The sequence below is a fragment of the Cervus canadensis genome, chromosome 6 (genome assembly GCF_019320065.1).
Source record: "Cervus canadensis isolate Bull #8, Minnesota chromosome 6, ASM1932006v1, whole genome shotgun sequence".
Lineage (NCBI taxonomy): Eukaryota > Metazoa > Chordata > Mammalia > Artiodactyla > Cervidae > Cervus > Cervus canadensis.
This window is the reverse complement of record NC_057391.1, coordinates 52,543,172-52,558,084: the sequence shown is the minus strand read 5'-3', so window position 1 is coordinate 52,558,084 and position 14,913 is coordinate 52,543,172. Positions and strand designations below refer to the sequence as shown.

The 14,913-nt window shown below is 39.9% G+C and overlaps 1 protein-coding gene across 1 annotated transcript in view; it reads right to left on the bottom strand.

The window, feature by feature from the left end:
* WDR72 (WD repeat domain 72) overlaps positions 1 to 14,602 on the bottom strand; it is a 210,150-nt gene extending 195,548 nt beyond the window's left edge. The window contains exon 1 of the mRNA XM_043472933.1: positions 14,494 to 14,602. The gene's annotated coding sequence lies outside the window, so the exon portion shown is untranslated. The remainder of the gene's footprint in view (positions 1 to 14,493) is intronic.
* Positions 14,603 to 14,913: the final 311 nt, after the last annotated feature.

Below are 14,913 nucleotides of genomic sequence, written 5' to 3'. Positions count from 1 at the left end.
AATTTGAATTTCAGATAAACAACAAATAACTTCTTTAGTATATGTCCTAGGCAACATTTGAGACGTGCTAGTAATAAAAAAAAGTTGGTTATTCTACAGGACATGTTTATAAAAATTACTGTTTATCTGAAATCCAAATTGAACTGGGTATCCTGTAGGCATTTTAGGGCCACTGACAACCCTAAGTTACAGCCAAAAGGGAGCCTTGAAGATTACCATCATCTCTCTCTCTTCTCCTACAGACAAGAGAATGAAGGTTTGGAGAAATTGTTTTCTTGGTCAAAGTAACCCAACCAGAAAGTAACTGAGCGAGACCTATAACCTGGTGTCTTAACACTCCTTCTAGAATTCTCCTCCTGCACACCATGATGAAAACAACCCAACCTTCCCCACCAAAGAGTCTTAGTTACCAGCTAAGCAAAATTCTTTATGTTCATAGTTCTTTTAAAAAAAAAGAAAAGCAAAAAGTCAACTAAAATAACAGCAATGAAACCTCTTATGCATTCAGGTGCCAATGTGGCCTCCATTGCTTTTAAAAGCTGGCCTTAGGTCAAAGATCCCACATGCCACAACTAAGTCCTGGTGCAGCCAAATAAGTAAATAAATAAATATTAAGAAGTAGAAGGAAAAAAAAGCACGCTTCTTAGTCCTTTCTCTATGATTATAATACCAGGCAAGCACAAGAGAAGACAATATGCCATTACAGCCCCCATCCTCTCCTCACCTTCACCTTTTTCCTTGTAACAAGTTGCTTTTATCGCTCTGATATGTCTGGTCTGAGGCAAGCAGAATAATAAATATGATGCAAATGTGGTTTTGTGGCTGGTGTCTACTGGACACTAGAATTGTTTACCTCATCATAAATAGCACTCTTTAGGGACACACCCTGACACTGAGTCACTGCCTTGCCTAGGAGGAAAGTAAAAAGAGTGTAGCAGTTAATAACACAAGTTTGGGATAGAATAGATCTGGGTCTGCATCTTACTCTGCCTCTTACAGCTATGTGGCCTCTGAATCCATCTCTTTTTTTTTTTTGAAGATTTTTTTTTTTATGTGGACCATTTTTAAAGTCTTTATTTGAATTTGTCACAATATTGCTTTTGTTTTATGTTTTGGTTTTTTTGGCCAAGAGGCACGTGGGATCTTAGCTGCTTGAATCCCATCTCTTAAGCAGAAAAGAATTCCACTTACTTTCTTCAAAACTATAGTCAGGTACTCTGAGGGCCACAGATAAATTACCCCCATGCTGCTTTCCTTCAAAGAAGATAACTTGGTTATCTTGAGCCCAAATGAAGTTTTGTTACCAAGTTTTCAGTCTAGGTTAAAAAAGCTTGGGGTATTAAAATTCATCAGGTTGTACACTTTAAATGAGTATAGCTTATTGTATATAAATCATACCTTAATGAAGTAAAAAAAAAAAAAACAGACTGGAGATAAGAATAAAATAGCTTGGTATATGTCTTACAGATAGGGAGTCAATGGCAATAAACTAAGAGAAGATAGAGTGGGGCTTTATGAAGCAACAAAGAACAGATGTGAGCTAAAGAGAAAAGTACCCAGGGCACGGGGAGGCCAGCGTTAGAGCTATTTTAACCCTGGGAAATGATGCAAAGTACCTCAGGACTAAGGTTCATGCACAGCTGGTCTCAGCAGAAGCCTTATGGCCCCAAACATTTCTGTTTGCAGATGCTCCCCAAACAAAAGATCTTATTTTATCAACAGATTGTTCCTTAGAACATTCCTTAGAAAAGATAAAAAATTGTTTCTTCAAAGTCAAAAGCTGCCCAAGGTGTATTTGAGTAACACATAAAAATCCACCTGGTTTACCCAGTGGAGCATGACAATTTCAGAATTAACCCGTAACCATCATCAAAGCCAAGCACCACACCCCCCCACCCCAATGTTATCATTGAGTGATTAACTGCTACTTAAGAAACTCTAGCAAGTAATGTGTTTTAGGTAGGGAATAACTTAGTAGATAAACTCAATGGTAAAATAACCCAGAGATCAAGGGATGAATTAGACAGACATGCAAAATAATCTCTGTACTTCACTCATATGATCTGGAATAAACATAAAACCAAACAGCCAAGAAATCACATCCCTACCACTACACTGATGAGGTTTCCATCACAGCTTGCAATTCTGCCAGTCTTGTGAGTCAAAGATTATAAGGTATTATCTTCAAACTTCACCTCCTTGCTTATTAAACTGCAGAGCAACAGATTCAAAACAGCCCAATTAAATGCCAGAGTGTCCATTTGCAGTCATTGTCAAAGAGATGTGTTTGGCCAGAAAAAAAGAAATAGAAGAAAGGTAACTCATTTATTTCAGGGTGGCTCCTTCACTTCTTTTTTAGTTTATTTTTTATTGAGGCATAGTTGATTTACAATGTTGTGTCAGTTTCAGATGTACAGCAACAGCAAAGTGATTCATTTGTGTGTGTTTATAACTGAATTTACATACATATATATATATATATATATATATATATATATATATATATATATAATCTGACTATGGGACTTCCCAGGTGGTACAGTGATAAAGAATCAACCTTCCGATGCAGGAGATGCAAGAGATATGGGTTCTAGCCCTGCATCAGGAAGATCCCCTAGAACAGGAAATGGCAACCCACTCCAATATTCCAGTATTCTTGCCTGAAAAATTCCATGAACAAAGGAGCCTGGCAGGCTACAGTCCATGTGGTTGCAAAGAGCAGGAACACAACACAACTGAGCATATGCACCATGCAATTTGATTTTAAATATATATATATATATATACATATATAAAATAATATATGTATATATTATTTTTCAGATTATTTTCCTGTATAGGTTATTACAAAATACTGAGTATATTAATACTTTCTTGTGCTATACTGTAGGTCCTTGTTGATCATTTATTTTATATATAATAGTATGCATGCATTACTCCCAAATGCCTAATTAACCCCCATCTTTCTCATTTTTGATAACCATGAATTTGATATCTATGTCTGTGAGTCTGTTTCTGTTTTGTAAATAAGTCCATCTGTATTAGATTCCACGTGTAAGTGATATCATATATTTGTCCTTTTCTGTCTGATATTATCACTTATTATGATAATCTCTAGGTCTCCATCTATGTTTCTGCAAATGGCACTATTTCATTCTTCCTAATGGCTGAATAATAGTCCATTGTGTGACTGTAACACACCTTCTTTAGCCATTCACCGGTCGATGGGCATTTAGATTGCCTCCATGTGGTGGCACTAGTGGTAAAGAACCCACCTGCCAAAGCAGGAGACATTAGAGATGCAGGTTTGATCCCTGGGTGGGGAAGATCCCCTTGGTATGGCAACCCACCCTAGTATTCTTGTCTGGAGAATCCCCGTGGACAAAGAAGCCTGGTGAGCTACAGTCATTGGGTCTCAAAGAGTCGGACACGACTAAAGTGACTTAGCACAGTCCTGCTTACTGTAAATAATGCTGCTATGAACATTGGGGTGTATGTCTCTTTTAGAATTATGATTTTCTCTCCTAAGGAAATAGAGCTCCTTTACTTTATTTATATTCAGTCAGTGAAGAACTTCATGGAACTCAAATCCTCTTGTCCAAAACCTTATTTTTAGACTTTAAAAAGTGGATTTTTTTTCTTTTTAATTTATGCCACATTTAACTCTGAATATTTACAGTCCAAGTTATTGTTTTGTTTTGTTTTAACCTAAAGATTTCTATGCTTTTGAATTGTGGTGCTGGATAATACTCTTGAGAATCCCTTGGACAACAAGGAGGTCAAAATAGTCAATCCTAAAGGAAATCAACCTTGAATATTCATTGGAAGGACTGATGCTAAAGCTGAAGCGCTGATAATTTGTCCACCTGATGGGAAGAGCTGACTCACTGGAAAAGGCCTTGATGCTGGGAAAGATTGAGGGCAGGACGAAAAGAGAGCAGCAGAGGATGAGATGGCTAAATGTCATCACCAACTCAATGGGCATGATTATAAGCATACTCCAGGGGATTGAAGAGGAGAGAGGAGCCTGGTGTGCTACAGTCCATGGGGACGCCAAGAGTCAGATACAACTTAGTGACTGAACAACAACAAAAAGGTATCTAACATGAGCACAAAGTATCACTTTTCTAGTCTACTCTTTAATAAATTCAAAAAATATTTAATGAGAGCCAAATGTATTCAAGGTGGTGGACTGATCTGTAGAGAATACAAAAAAAGAAAAACACAATCCCTAACCTTGAAGTATGTACAACCAAGTCATTTTATGATTAGGGCTTCCCAGATGGCTCAGTGGTAAAGAACCTGCCTGCCAATGCAGGAAACGTAGGTTTCGATCCCTGGGTTAGAAGGATCTCCTGGAGAAGGAAATGACAACACACTCCAGTATTCTTGCCTGGGAAATCCCATGGACAAAGGAGCCTGGCAGGCTATACAGTCTATGAGGTTGCAAAGAGTTGGACATGACTGAACACATGCATATACACATTTTATGATTAGTTTTAACTAAGTATTCCTGTCATTAGACAAAAAAATTGTTTTGATGTGTATAAACTCTGAAAACCTCTTTCCAATCTTGAGCCATATTTTTCTTTCCCATATCCAAATGCAACCTAAAACTACCTATTTCTTTAAATTAATTCACTTATTTTTAAGTACTAAATTAACTTACTTAAGTATACATTGTTATATAACTATCTCCTTTAAAATTATCTTAATCATTAAAAACTATATAAAATGATGGGATTTGACATGCTGCTTAGATTTTTTTTCAAAATATACATTAAAATAAATACATGTCTATTAACATCAATGTTTACTGTGTAGTACCTAAACTTATACTGGGAAACATGTCTCTAAATCCAGTCCCAAGTGAAATCTCTTCCTCTGCCCACTCATAAACCTCATTGCAACCCAGGTAACTCCTTACATGCCAATACTGTTAGTTGATGATCCCACCTTCCAATAAGAAAAGAGCTTCCTCTCATCATTTCAACAAACCATATCTTTTCCTCATTTTTAGCTTATTTCTCTAAGATATTCATAGTAATCTCCTATGATAACATCTTTATCATTACCCCAAATTTCATCTTCTGTCACCGCAGTTACTCCTTCTATTAACTCTTATTTCTTGTTTTCAGGTGGTCTCCCTTTTCTTTGGCTCCTTTGCCTTTACTTAGATGTATTTGGTTTAAAAATATTTATTGTCTATTGTGTGTTAGAGACTATGCAAGATTCTAGGAATATAGACAAGAATCTACAAACCTCGAGGAGTCGCAAGTATGTGAGGAGACAAGGACGTCCTGTGTCACCAACCATGTCATGAGTGCCTTGTAAGGCAAATGCAAGAATGTTTGCGGAGGAAACACAAGTGGAACTTGAAGTCAAAGGTAGAAAGGATTCTCCCACGGAGGTTAATATCTAAACTCAAATTCCAAATATTATATACTTATCAATATTATACACATGCTGGTTTTGTGAGCCAGGGAAGTCTCTAGTTACTTTAAGCTTTATTTTCCTCAACCATAAAATGATAATGTTGTCTACCTCACCTGACTGTAATAAGATTTAGGGGACAGCCTGTACTCAGTGGTGAGGGCCCAGAGTTAGTGAGCTTGGATTCCAACGCCAACTCTACTACTGCATGTCCTAGGGTAAATTACTTTACAGCTGTGTACTGGAGTCCCATCAATAAAATGTAGATAAATAATAATATATATCTAATAAATAATAATATCTAATATCTAATCTATAAATAATATCTATTTTAATATCTATCTAATAGATGTGAAACTTCAGTGGGAAAATCCATAGAAATCATTAGATAGTGAACATTCAATAAATGTTAGCCACTCTTATCAGAAGGCTTTTTAAATCTCAATATCTGTATATAAATCCTGTTAAGTAAACAGCAAAACAAAAAATATAATCCTCATTTATAATCCTTCACATTATTATTCATAATTTACAATAGATCTCATCTATTAAGTGAATTAAGCAGAGGAGACTAAAACTTTAATGGTACCAAACTGGCCAAGTAGAAGAAAATCTACCCTCTTTCCATGTGTTAGGAATTAAGCCAAACTCACCCCAAAATTCATATATTGAAGTCCTAACTCCCCAAACCTCAGAATGTGACATTACTTGGAATAGGGTCATCGCAGATATGATTAATTAAGTGATGATGAGGTCATACTGGATTAGGTTGGATCCCAAATCCAATATGATTCTTACAAATCCTTATAAAACAGGGACATTTGGAGAAAGATGCACACAAGGAGAGAGACACGTGAGGGTGAAGTCAGAGATGGGGTGATATTCCTACAAGAGAAGGAATGCCAAAGATTGTCAGCAAACCACCAGAAGCTAGAGGAGAGGCATGGCACACATTCTCCCTCACAGTCCACAGAAGGAACAACCATGCTGACACTTCAGTTTCAGACTCGGAACCTGTGGAACTGTAAGATGATACAGTTCTGCCATTTAAGCCACTTAGTTTGTACTACTTGTTGCAGCAGCCCCAGCAAACTAATATACTGTCTGACACATCTTGTCTCTTTCTAGTAAGAACATAAATCTTAATAATGCGTAGATCAATTCTGGAGATATATGCTTAAATTTTAGTCTGAATCACACAATTGGTCATAAACCAAATTCTGTTCTCTACTTTTTCTGTGTAATACATCTCTTTTCTACCCACATTACAGGTTCCCTGAAGAAAGAATATATTCATTAATTCAATAGGTATCTATTAAACTGAAAGTCGCTCAGTTGTGTCCGACTCTTTGCAACCCCATGGTCTATACAGTCCATGGAATTCTCTAGGCCAAAATACTGGAGTGGGTAGCCTTTCCCTTCTCCAGGGGATCTTCCCAACCCAGGGATCAAACCCAGGTCTCCCACATTGCAGGCAGATTCTTTACCAGCTGAGCCACAAGGGAAACCCAAGAATACTGGAGTGGGTAGTAGCCTATCCTTTTCCAGAGGATCTTTCTGACCCAGGAATTGAACCAGGGTCTCCTGCATTGGAGGCAGATTCTTTACCAACTGAGCTATGAGGAAAGCCTTGATTAAAAGCTCTACTAAATGGAAAATGAAAAAAAATAGGTTCCTGATCTTTAGGAATAAACAACCTATGAGTCAAGCCACAGGTAAACAATAACTGATGCAAAGTAGACTGGGATGAGTATTCCTGATATACGAAAGCAAAGAACGCTTCACTCCCATGGTTTTGTATGGCTTATCCCTTACACCTAGGCATCTCTTTTAGAAAAACTCTGTTTTCCCACAGGCCAGTTGTCTCTTTTCCTAGGCCTAACATCTATTTCCCTTCTGCCATCTTCAGCACACACTGACACTGAAGTCAGTCCACTGCCTTTATGATAATCCTTTCCTCGCAGAGTAAACAGACGGAAGGCACTCCCATAAGCAGGCATATGAACCTATGCAGACAAGTCCTATTTGGAGAAGGCTCCCTAATACCCATGACTGCAGTATTTTCCAACTCTGCCCACAAAACAGGGATGCTTCTGCCAGGGAAGCCTTTAAGACCACCCTCTGATATTCATGGGCTTCCTTGGTGGCTCAGATGGTAAAGAATCTGCTTGCAGTGTGGGAGACCTGGGTTGAATCCCTGGGTCAGGAAGATCCCCTGGAGAAGGAAATAGTTACCCACCCCAGTATTCTTGCCTGGAGAATTCCAATGGATACAGAAACCTGGCAGGCTACAGTCCAGAGGGTCACAAAGAGTTAACAAGACTGAGCAACTTTCACTTTTCTGACATTCCAGAATCCTAGCAGAAGCGTAGCCAAAACAGACATATCCAGAGACAGAGAGAAAGAGAATACCATAGTGGTTTATAGAGAGTGGTAGAGGAGGGCCACTACTTGAGGATCATAATCCAAAGGAACCTAAGCATTACTGGAGTAGTCAGTTCTTTAAAAAGATATTTCTTGGACTTCCAGCTCATTTCAGCATTAATTCAAGACACAAAGGTGAGTCATTTGAAGCTATTCTTCTCACCTTTGTGGATTTTCTGTCAGGAGCAGACAAATCCTACCTCTTTTTTTATATTCTCCTACCTCACCTCTTTTCACCATTTTCCCTTGTCCTGGCTCCTCCAGCCAGATCACACCCCCACCTCTTGCCTTAATTACCCTTTCCAGGACTGACTCATCTGTAAACAAGGTGGTGGTGTCATCACTGGGTACATTGAGAAGTGGGATGATCCTTGAAGTCAGACAGATCTAGGGATATAATCCTAGCCAAGGGAGTTAGACTTATTTACCAAGTCTCCTTTTCCTAATGAGACTAATGGTGGGTGTGTAGATAAAATGAGGATAGTGCATGGGAAAGTCCCCAGCACAACACCACTTCTCAACATACTTGAGAGGAAGAGTACCCGATGATGACACCACGACCTTGTTTACAGATGAGTCAGTCCACCACTAAAAACTAAACAAGTCAAAAACAACTTAGGTCCAACCACAGGGGTGATTAAGGTGCCATATCACTCTTTAATCTGAGAGTAAAAGTGCAAATAGATTATCTCTACTTAATCTACAAAACCTATCCATTACCTGTGTGAAAGGGGCATGCATGGACAAGAGTGTTTTCTACGCATCAGGACTTAATACAAAAATAACAGCAAAAAGTCTAGTGTAACACTGGTGTCATGGAACAAGATGGCTAGTACCAAGTGAGATTTCTACACTGCAGTGATTTCAGTGCAGTGGATGTCACAAGAGGTGGCTGAGGGAGACAGGGAAGGGGTGGGCTGGCTACAGGTCAATAGAAACCAGGCAAATATAGCACTTTCTGACATATCCTGGCTTCTGCTTAGTCTTAAAAAATATGTCCCTGGCAAGGGGGATCCCTCTTGTCACTTCTGTGTTGGGTTTCTACTGACCAAAGAAGTCATTGTCAGGTGATATCAAGAAAGTCTGTCTCTGGGGCATAAATAAATGCCCAACACCCATAGTTCACGGGAATACGAGCGCCTGAGAGGCCTGGAATCGATCCAACCCATTTTAACTAGCAAGAAACTACCTAGTAATACCTTGTTTGTATTTCTTGGAGGAGGGACACAAGAAACACTTATTTCATTCCACACAATAATTCACCACAATCAGAGGGGGCACAGCAAGGGCAGCACCATCTCCCAGCTGCTGATTACATCAAAGGCTTGCAGCACAAATTCAATTTTATGATGTTAATCTTGGCCTGCCACTCAGAAATTTTCTCTGAGGGATATGATTTTTCTCTGGATTTCATTTTAAGAATGATTTTCTTCACCCACAATCAATAAAGATATGTTTTCATCAAAAGACTCTATCTTGGTAGAATTCAATTGGCTATTTCAATCCCTTTTGGTGACACAATATTAATTAAAATAGTTTATGTTGCACTTCAACTGGAAAAAGAGTCAGTGAAAATAGCAGCTACTCAGAACACATGTTCTATACGCATCAACATGGAGGGCAGAAAATAATTTTCTCTTTCTCCAGGCGGCCGGCATTAGCTATTCAAGAGAGTTGCTCTGACTTAGTTTATCTCTGTGTTATCACCGAAATAATAATAATAAAAAATAAGCTCTTCCTGTTTGTATAGTTTGCTCAACAGGAAATCAAAATACACATGAAGAAAATGCTTCAAAGTCTCACCTCCTAGCTCCTCAGGAAGAGCGAAATAAATGTCTGTGCCCACGCAGCATAATGAGATATTAAGAATCACAGTCACTGTTCCTCTTAAATAAAAACAGTTATAATGCTATTAAAAATTCTTTTTATTTTCAATTTCTAAATAATGGTTGCAATTGAATGCATTTTCTTTCTAACAAGGAAACATAGAACAAGTATGGAGGTTTTCACACTTAAAAAAAGGGATAGATTAATGAAATATATTACAGGAAATGAATTTGCTTTTAACAGTGATTTTTAAAGTGGCAGTTAATTCACTTAACAAAAACATTTATCAAAGTACCTACTGTGTGCCTGACTCTGGTCACCACTTGAGGCTGAGAGAATCTGAACTTGAGGCTGGAAATCTAAATTTTAACCAGTTCTCCAAAGATATTCTTAAGCACATTTGAGGCAAAGGAACTTAAATCAATCTCATCATTGCCCCTGCACCACACAATTAATGGAATATACAAATTAATTGGTAAAATTAAAGAAATATTCACTGAATAAAAGACCAAAAAGAATAGATCCCTCAAAAATTGTTGCTTGGGGCCCGATCTGCATGACCACCTGAGAACATCGAGACCTAGCTGGCCTAATTTGGGCCTTCCACAGCAACAAGTCCGCATCTGGCCCCTAACCTACTATTTTTCTCTGCAGTAACTATAGTTTAAAGTAGTTAAAGTCTTTTTCTATCTACTGCCATCTAAATGACACAGAGAAAGACATCTTCCCTGTTCTGTAGCACTTTGTAAGAAAACTACCTGAGGTCTTTCCTCAGAAATCCATGTGGGGAAAGGGCCTAAACAGGAAAACTCTTAAGTATTCAGTCATTGAGCAAATATGTACATTGTTTGCAAGAAGGAATAATCCAAGATGATTAAGGTAGAATTCTGAGGCAAAGTCTTCCACATTTCAAAGAATTTTAAGAGCTAACGCTACCAGAGAAAAATCATAAGAGGGTACAGTCCTTTAACAAATTCCTCCCAAAATGTTCAAGTTGCATTTTGGTATTCCAAAAGAACTAACACATTATCCAGATCCCATCCCCTAAAAATGTTTTTCTAAGACTCGCTTCAATTGCTCAGAGTGAAAACAAGAACTGGAGCAGGAAGCAGGGTCTAAAATGGTCTGAGATCCTATCATGTAAACACAGGAATGCTAACCTTTGTCCATCAAAGAATTCTTGGTGTGGTGGAACTCCTTTAACAGAGCCTGGTCTTAAAACATAGGTGGACATTGAAAGTAAACATTTAGTGGCTGGAAAATAGGGATAATAGAGGTGAAACTATAAATAACTTCATATGTCATTCTGAACAACAAGACTGGTCTGCTTTTTATGATATACTTGAAAACATGAAGTCCCATCTATACTCAAGCCTGGATTTCTGTTGTATTTTTCTCTCATCAAGAGACTAAGATGAATGGAGGGAACCAAATTAGTTGATTGTCACCTGTGCATCAAACAGTCTTTTGTTTTCTAGGCAACTAAGTCTCCCAACAAAGTTGTGATGTAAACACTCTTATGGGAGAGACTTGAAAATCAAATAAGGACCTAATAATGTAAAATAATGGGCTTCCCTGATGGCTCAGTGGTAAAGAATCTGCTTGCTAATGCAGGGGACATGGGTTTGATCCTTGGGTCAGGAAGGTACCCTTGGAGAAGGAAATGGCAACCCACTCCAATATTCTTGCCTGGGAAATCCCATGGACAGAGGATCCTGGTGGGCTTCAGTCCATGGGGGTTACAAAACAGTCAGACATGACTTAGTGACTAAACAACAACAATGTAAAATAATATACAACCCTCATTTTATGTTTGAGGAAACCGAAGCTCAGAGAAGCAAAATAATTTGCCAACATCCTGTAGCCAGTAAAGGATGAAACAATATGTGTGAAGATTTGTATTTATCATGTTCTCTCACCCTATGAGACCTTCACACAAAAGTTTCCTTTGGCCTGGAATGCTCTTCCTCAGCATTTCCTCCTGGCAAACTCCTATAAAAATGGAGCCTTCAAAACTGAAACTAAATTGTATCTCCTTTGAGCCTCTCCTGGGTGATATATTGCACTCCTCAACGCCCAGCACTTCCTTTTCTACCTTTACGGAGCTCCGATCACTCTGCTCTAATTCTTCCTATGTCAGCTACCTGAACTATACTATGAATGTTTAGAGGGCAGGAAACTGTTCTTTTTCCTTTGCATTTTGCTTGCAGGTAGTTTTACATATAACAAAAAGTTAAAAAAAAAATGTTGAGGGGAATGTCAAAAAATTAATGTATTTCTTATGAGTGAATGTGGTATGGCTTTAAAAGTCACCTCTTTTTCTTCTCCCAGACAAGTCAGGTTGAATGTTAACTCTGAGGTCTGCACAAGGAGAGAAAGGGAGAGGTAGAAAGATATCTTTGGCTATGGACTTGTCTGTAATTACTATTGAAGCAACCTAAAATCTTATCAGCTTTCTGGGCCCTGAACTCACCTCTCACTAGGAGGAAACACAGTCAATTCACTGTGAGATTGAATGGTTCAATTAATGACAATTCCATCATTCTGTACTTGCTTAGTCTTTATACACTCATGCTGCTGCTGCTGCTGCTAAGTTGCTTCAGTCGTGTCCAACTCTGTGTGACCCCATAGACAGCAGCCCACCAGCCTCCCCTGTCCCTGGGATTCTCCAGGCAAGAACACTGGAGTGGGTTGCCATTTCCTTCTCCAGTGCATGAAAGTGAAAAGTCAATGTGAAGTCTCTCAGTTGTGTCCACTCCTAGCGACCCCATGGACTGCAGCCCAGCAGGCTCCTCCGTCCATGGGATTCTCCAGGCAAGAATACTGGAGTAGGGTGCCATTGCCTTCTCCATTATACACTCATACATAGGACTTTACTTTTTCCAGATGAAATTTCATTTTGTTAAAAGTAAAAAAAGGAAGTGCTAGAAAACCAAGATAGATTCAGGAGTCTCCAAAACTCACACCCTTAGCCACTGCACTGCATTGCTTAGGTGGGGCAGGGGCATTGCCCAACATGTTAGGGAGCCCTTTGGAAATGAGAGCAAACTCTAGATGAGATGTTGGTCTAGAACCGTGATATCTAGCTCTAGAAATGAGACACTGCCTTTTATAGAAGAATTCAGAAAGATCCAAATGTCCTTTAAGATCAACACAGTTTCCTTACTTTGAGGAAAAAAATTAATGTAAGTTAAAGGATTTGTTGGTACCCCAGAGTAAAGCTGGGGACTTGCCAGGTGTTCAGAGACAGTCTGGTAAGAGAACTTACATATATTCTTTCCATCTTTATCCCTACCTCATTGCCTTGCCTCTCAGAACATAATTTAATCTGATAGTGTTAGACTACGGGAAAAATAACTATACATTCAGAACAGAACTTCCAGAGAAATGTCTGACAGAATTCTTAATAAGAGATGCTGCATATTGTACCTTTATTAAATAACATAAAAAATAAGTAAATTGTCAAGTCACAGATATATTTGAAGGAAGCAATCTTTAAACTTTGAAATATTCCTAATACAACTATTCTCAAGGTTGCACTGATTTAATAACTTATAAATACTTCTATTCCAGTTGGCCTCTATAAACTAGAACCTTAGATTTCTAAAGCATTCACTTCATTGGATAGACTGTTAATGCAAGTTATCACACGCAGGGAGAGGCTTATACTTTAAGTTGATATTTTATTGATAAAGTAATTATAATTTACAAAACCGTCCCCCAAAGTGGTGAGGATATTAGAAGTCAATAGAGCCCCAATTTTTGTGGCTTAAAAAATAATAATCATAAGTTTACTAGAGGATTTCATGGACAAAGTTTCCCTTTCTCCTCTCACCCTTTGCATTCTTTACAGAAAACACTACGGGTACAGTGTAATATTGAAGAAGCTAAAGGAGAGCTAAGGAACAAAAGTCACAAGACCGAATTAACCACAAATAATTGCATGCCAAAAGAAGCTGCTTTCTTCTTCCCTGATCTTTAAAAGGTGAGAATTCAGGAGAGAGAAGACTAACCCACTGTTTGCTGGGGGCGGGAGAAGTGGGGGTGAGGGTAGGAAAGGGGATGAAAGAGACAGTTTCCAAATCCTTTCTTCAGATAAAACTATTCCCAACAAGTGACCTAGTTTTCATAGATGACCTTGAACTCCTTTAGCATAAAACTACAAGGGGGAGGAACAGAAAGCTAACTTTGTTTCACAGCACCAGTCTGATTGCGTCTTCCTAACAGTTTCGAAATGAACACAAAAACGCTATAATGGATGAGGAGGGGGTTAGGGAAGCATCTGCCCGCAAGGGACCATTGCCAGTACTTCACCTTGGCCAGATTTTTCGTCAATGCAGACATCCCTCCCTGGATTTTCCTGCCCCTCGTCCAACTTTATAAGTGATAAAAGTGTGGTGTTCGCAACCTTAATTGCTGGCGCAGCCGCGGGTGCACATCAAGGAAAGTTTTCACCAGATTCCCTGCCCCGACAGGTCCCAAGCTGTCACACCCTCTGCTGCCGGCCTCCACCGGATCTCTTCCCCAGCTACTCGACTCAGCTTAATGAATTCAAGGACTCCAGTCTGGGAGACGTCCGATTTCCGAGTCCCAGGAGACTCTCTCAATAGTGAATGGCGAGTCTGGGAGATCTCACCTACCCCGCGCCATCCAGCCCCCGCCACCACACTCGAAAGGACCGATTTGACAGGTGCATGTCTTCGGTCACTACGGATGCGACAACAGGACGAGAGAGTAGAAGAGGGAGTTTTCCACGTGCAAGAACTTGGAGCAGGAAAAGAGATTATAACTACTGCAACACGCGCTCACCTTCCTTCCCCGCCCCTCGGAATCCAAACCCTCGACTTGAGAGCGGAAAGCCAAGGGCAGCACGAGTCCGGGGCCGTCCGGGGCCTCCGCCTGGGACAGAGGAACACGAGCCGAGCCCGGGGCGGCTGCCTTAACCCAGACTGGGTGCCGCGAAGCTGTAGCGGTCCCGCCGCTTGACCGAGGGGTAGCAGGACACAGGGGCGGCCTTTCAGGAGTGGCCACGCCCTCAAACCTGACACCTCGCCCCACCCGAGAACACGCCCTCCCCCGAAGCCACGCCCTCTCCTCCTGCCCCTCGCCCCTCTCCCCTCCCCTGACTCCTGCCCGAACTCTGGCTACTTCTAGACACTGGCGCCGCCTGGTCCAGCCACTCCCTCTCTCTCTCTCCGGCGGTGGTGGCAGGAACAGACCGGTCTGCGG